Source organism: Alligator sinensis, unplaced genomic scaffold (genome assembly GCF_000455745.1).
Source record: "Alligator sinensis unplaced genomic scaffold, ASM45574v1 scaffold1170_1, whole genome shotgun sequence".
In the NCBI taxonomy this organism is placed as follows: domain Eukaryota; kingdom Metazoa; phylum Chordata; order Crocodylia; family Alligatoridae; genus Alligator; species Alligator sinensis.
Genome location: NW_005842859.1, coordinates 41,269 through 46,487, shown reverse-complemented (window position 1 = coordinate 46,487; position 5,219 = coordinate 41,269). Strand labels below are relative to the sequence as shown.

Below are 5,219 nucleotides of genomic sequence, written 5' to 3'. Positions count from 1 at the left end.
CGGGAAATCCCGCCATTTTGTGTCGGGTGATTCGGGGGCGTTTGTATGGAAACGTTTGGGCAAATCTGGGGACAGCGGGAGACCTCTGCGGGGATTTGGGAACCTTTTTGTGGAAATGTGTGGAATTACGTGTTATTTTCTTCGTTTGCTCGTTTGAAAACGGGTCATTCTGTGTGGTGATAAAGGACTTGTTTGGAAAACATGGTGACCTTGTGTGGAAAACTGGTGAATTGGTTACGGTTTGTGGAACTGTGTGTGGAAATATGCTAATTTTGTGTGTGGAAAATGGTGTGGTAATTTTAGCATGAAATGGGAGCTTTTTTATGTGACGTGTGTGTTGTGCAACCTGTGGAAAATTGTGTGGTGATTGGGTAAATGTCAGGAAATATGGTTATTACGTGTGAGGTGAATGGTGTGGGAATTTGAAAACCTGTTTTGAGGGCACGTGATGGTTTTTGTGTGGAAAACGGGTCATTTTGTGTGGTGACGGGAGACCTCTCCATGGGGATGCGCTGGGCCGGCCCGTACGGGTCGTCTCGTCCACGGCTCTGCAGTCGACGGTGCGCGCGATTTCTCTCACGTGAAAGTGTCTAACGCGGGTCTGCCGCTCTCGCAGGCGCCTCCTCGTGCCCCGTCCTGGAGCCGGCAGTGACAGGAGCAGGACTTGGAAACATCCAAGGCTCCATGGGTGAAGGTGAGTACCTTTACTGGTCCCAGTCACCCAGCTCTACTGGCCCCAGTTACCCCCTACTTTACTGGTCCAAATATGCAGCCATACTGGTCCCAGTTACACCCCCCGCTTCACTGGTCCCACTTACGCAGCTATACTGGTCCCAGTTACCCCACCTTTACCCCCCCCCGGTGGTCCCACTTACTCAGCTATACTTGCGTTTCTGTGTTTGACACACTCAGCGGGCAGAACGCACCAGCAGTTGCCTCGGCTTCTGCCTGGATGCACATCATCCACGTGCCCTGCTCCTACGGTAACACCTCCACTGACTGCCGTTGTTGCCTCTAACTGGTGGTAGCACCCTCCAAAAGTACTGACCTGCCCCTTGGCTCGCAGGACCCTGGGCGCCAGACTCCACAGACAGAGATGACCGGAGCAGGGTGGGGGCCCGGAGGAAATCGGCCTGTGCAGGGCCGTGCCCCCAGATGCAAGGAAGCTAGCAGCAGATTCGACGGTGGGAGGAAGTGGCGAGTGGCTGGACACCAGACTCAGTGACAGAGCGGGTGTGGTGCTTTAGTGGTTGAACGTGAAGCCAGCAGCAGTGCCACTCCACTGAACTCAAAAGAAATAATGCTGCAACCTCACTTTCTATAAAAGGCTTACTCTGTTGCAGCGGCAGTGCCACTCCTCTCAGCGTGCCACTCCACCCAAATCTGCAGGGCTTCCCAAAGCGTGGGGCCTGGGGTGGTCATCCCAATTTCGCCCCTGCTAGGGATGGCCCTGCCCACAGCCTTAGTATTCTCCCCCCCTGTGCCTGGGTGAGGTGTTGAGCACTTTGATCTGTGCAGGCTTCAGATTTTGTTAGCCACTCATCCTTATGTTCCCAAAACCCAGCCCCTGTGAACCTGTCCTATCTGGCAGCCTCTGACAGCCTTTCCTAGTCTCCCCCGCTGCCAAATCAGCCACCAACTTCCTTGTCTCCAGGGGTGACGCCCTGCACAGGCTGATTTGCCCCGGGCCCTGCACCCTGCTCAGGTTGTCTCTGGTTGCCGGAGAGTGGGGAGAATGCTTCCTTGCCCCCGCCCCGGCTCTTGGCTTTTCTCAGCTAGAAGCTGTTTATTTGTTTCTGATCCCATTTTCCCTCCTCCTCTCCCTCTGCTGCCACTGTCTCCTCGATGTGCTGGATGTGGGTGTAAACCAGGTCTGTGGGCCACACAGGCAGTTCTGGGGATCTGCAGCTACCCGGGTCCCAGTTATCCCCCAACCATTACTGGTCCCAGTTACCCTGTTTTCCTGTCCCAGCTATCCCCCCCTTTATTGGTCCTAATTACAAGGCTATACTGGTCCCAGTTACCCCCAAATTTAGTGATCCCAAATACCCAGCTCTACTGGCCCCAGTTATCCCCCCTTAATTGTCCCAATTACCCAGCTGGATTGTTCCCAGTTACACCCCCCCGCTTCACTGGTCCCAATTACCCCGACCTTTACTCGTCCTAGTTACCCTGCTAGACTGGTCCAAGTTACCTTTAACTTTACTGGTCCTATGTACCTGCTAGACTGGTCCAACTCACCCCCTCTTTACTGGTCCCATTTACCACCCCCTTTCGTGGTCCCAGTTACTCAGCTATACTGGTCTGAATTCCACCCCCTTTACTGGTCCCAGTTATCCAGCTATACTGGCCCTAGTTACCCCCACCCTATACTGGTTAATACTTCTTGTAGCTTTTCTTGTTTCCCTGAGAGACATTTCTTGTGCCTAAGTCAGCTGGGAGCTATGAAACCAAGTCCTGAGACAGTGGTGGGCATGCAGGTGTCATCTTACCATCATCAGTGTTGGGGTTAATGCTGTGAATATTTTATCTTGCATGACACTTTCTGATGTGGGCCTCTAAGGCTTGTCCTTGTGCACCTGTCCTTGGAACCAGCTTATTGCTGAGGAGGTGGAACGTGACAATCAGCACCAGAAGTCATGGGGTAGAAGGGTCTCTGACACCTGACGCATCTGCAACCAGGTCTCTGTGCGGACTGTTCAGAAATGGGCATTTGGGGCCTGCACCAGTCTCCTGGAAACAGCTGAGCCAGCCCCTCCAGCAGGTAAGTGCAGGTTTCTGCCTTTGACACACTTGGGGAACAACTCTCCAGCAGTTGCCTTGGCTTCTGACTGGATGCACATCATTCACTTGGGCAGGTCCATAGGTACCGCCTCCAGTGGCTATGGCTCTCGCCTCCAAGCTACTGGCAGTGTCTTCCAAAAGCCACGGCGTGTCCCTGGGCTAGGCCTATACCAGTGGGTAGATGCACAGACTTGCTGTTGTAACTCTCTGTGCCTGGATAGGTGTTGTGCACTTGGACTTCTGCCAGCTTCAGTACCTTGTACCCTGTTGCCCTCATGTGGCCAGCAGCACAGGCCTGTGACCCTAATGAACCTGTCAGCCCCTGAAGGCCATTGCTGAAACCCCTCATCCTACTGCAGTCTGCAGTGGAGATGCACCAGTATTTCCCCATTGCAGTTGGAGAGTTGCAACAAGGGTGGGAACAGTGCAGAAATAATGCTGCAACCTCACCTTCTATAAAAGGCTTACTCTGTTGCAGTAGGGCCATGATTCCAGATTCAGACACATTCTAACCTTTAAATATATATATAACCTACAGCTGACAGGTATTGGCAAACACCTGTGTCCTGGTAGAAGGCTGTCACCACTACAACTCCTTTTGAAGCACATACATGTAGCCTCAGGACCACTGGACTGAAGTCTGGCTGTGTTTGGAATGACTGCATGCTGCTGTGGGGCTTTAACGAGCTATAGAAGAGATCAGAAAGGAAACAACTCAGGTGGTTATTTCTCCCTGTTGTGTAACCTAACCCAGCACGCCAGCTGCTCTCCTGGAAACTGGTTGAAACTAGACACAACCTACTTCCAAGAGGAAACCGTCAGAAATCAGGTGAGGGACTGCAATATTAGAGCACAGATAAAGCATTTTTTTGAGACAGAGAAACCACTTCCGTTCTGAGCTTAAAGTCCTTATGCTTAAGGAAAGTTTAAAAAGTGGTTTCAGAGGCCTGGCCTGGGGAAAAAACTGAATTAGGTTGCTAAAGAACCACAGGCTGAACACAGACCTTGCCTTTGTGGTCCATTGTTATGTAGGTGATGTCCCCCAGTTTCTATACTGTGCTGGTGATACCAGCCTTCTTGAATGGACTTGCTCTTGTATTTATGCTTTCTTCTGCATTTCACCTGCCAGCTACCTAGCAATGTCTCTCATACGCTATGTATCTTCAAACTGGAGTTCAGTGCAGGCCCTTGTGCCATGCTCTAAGCTCTCGCTGTCGGCTGTTTCTGAGGGACCTAGAGATGGCAACATTATCCCCAGAACCTTACCTTTCTCTTTCCCGGCTCCACCGCCAGCAGTGGATTTAGAAATTCATTTAGAAATGGGGGCGCAGACCGTGAGGTGCAGCATCTCATTGAAAACAACCCACATTTTCCTCCAGGTAAATATCCGCCGGAAGCTTTATTAAGACGTTGGGGGGAGGGCTAGGGCTATATCATTTAGGATAAGCTAGAAGCAAAAACCAAGACATGTCAGTGGAAGAAGTTGAAAGCCATGCGCAGGCCGTGGAAACAGGAGCTCCAGGCCCAGGTGCACAACAGGCCGCAGACCCACACACGCAGGCCGGCTCCAGAGCACCAAGACCGTGAGAAGAGCAGGCCCTTTGCAGCGGCAGCAGGAGCAGTGAGAGGGGTCTGGGCGATGTGAACTATGACACCCAGAAATGCTGCCACTGTGGCCTAGCAGGAATAGCAGCGGGGGGCTGAGGGCCCAGGCCTGGACCTTCCTCTTCCACTGCTGCTGCAGTGCAAGAGATGGCCCACACAAGCCCTTATCTGGGTCGCGGGAGGCGGGATCTGCCGGGATCTCTGGGCCCGACGAGGCTGCCGGGCTCCAGGCATGAAAGGAAAGACGGGCTCCCTCCGGGCGGGTGGGTCTGGAGTCCCGCGGGCGCGAGCTCCGGCTCCGCCGGGGAAAAACAAGGGAACAGACTCGGACCCGGCTGCGGCGGGGCGGGGCGTGAGGGGCCGCCCCGGGGGTGGGCTGGGGCACGAGGCGACGGTGGAACGCGCGGGATGGGGGGGGGGGGGCGCGGCGGCTTTGGGGGTGGACCGGAAGTATGCGGCCTGCACGCTGTTGCCGGGCTGGTGCTGCGCTTCCAAGGGTCCCCCGGGCGCATCTGGTCCGCATTCGGTGCCCCAGGGTGGGAGCGGAAAGTAGAGCAGCAGGTGGGACTGGGTACGGGGTGGAAATGGAAAACAGACCGGCGCGCGGGTCAGGATGTGGACAGCGGACTGGCAGATCAGGCGGCACAAGAGATCGTGGCGGCTTTCGGGGAGCACAGACTACCGTACTCCGGAAGGGAATCTGCCCCGTGTGCGGGTGCAGGACATCTGTGATTGCCCGGAGCTCCCCCGTGCAGCTCTGCCCAGGACCAGGCGCAATGATAACTGATCAACAGCTCAACGTCCGCGCATGCGTACTTGTTTTGCCTATT

At 54.4% G+C, this 5,219-nt stretch overlaps 1 long non-coding RNA gene across 1 annotated transcript; it reads left to right on the top strand.

Moving 5' to 3' along the window:
* Positions 1–7: 7 nt before the first annotated feature.
* Positions 8–4,580, top strand: LOC106722908. Its single transcript, XR_003091787.1, has 3 exons — positions 8–694; positions 2,564–2,764; positions 3,323–4,580. It is a non-coding gene; the product is annotated as an uncharacterized LOC106722908 (long non-coding RNA).
* Positions 4,581–5,219: the final 639 nt, after the last annotated feature.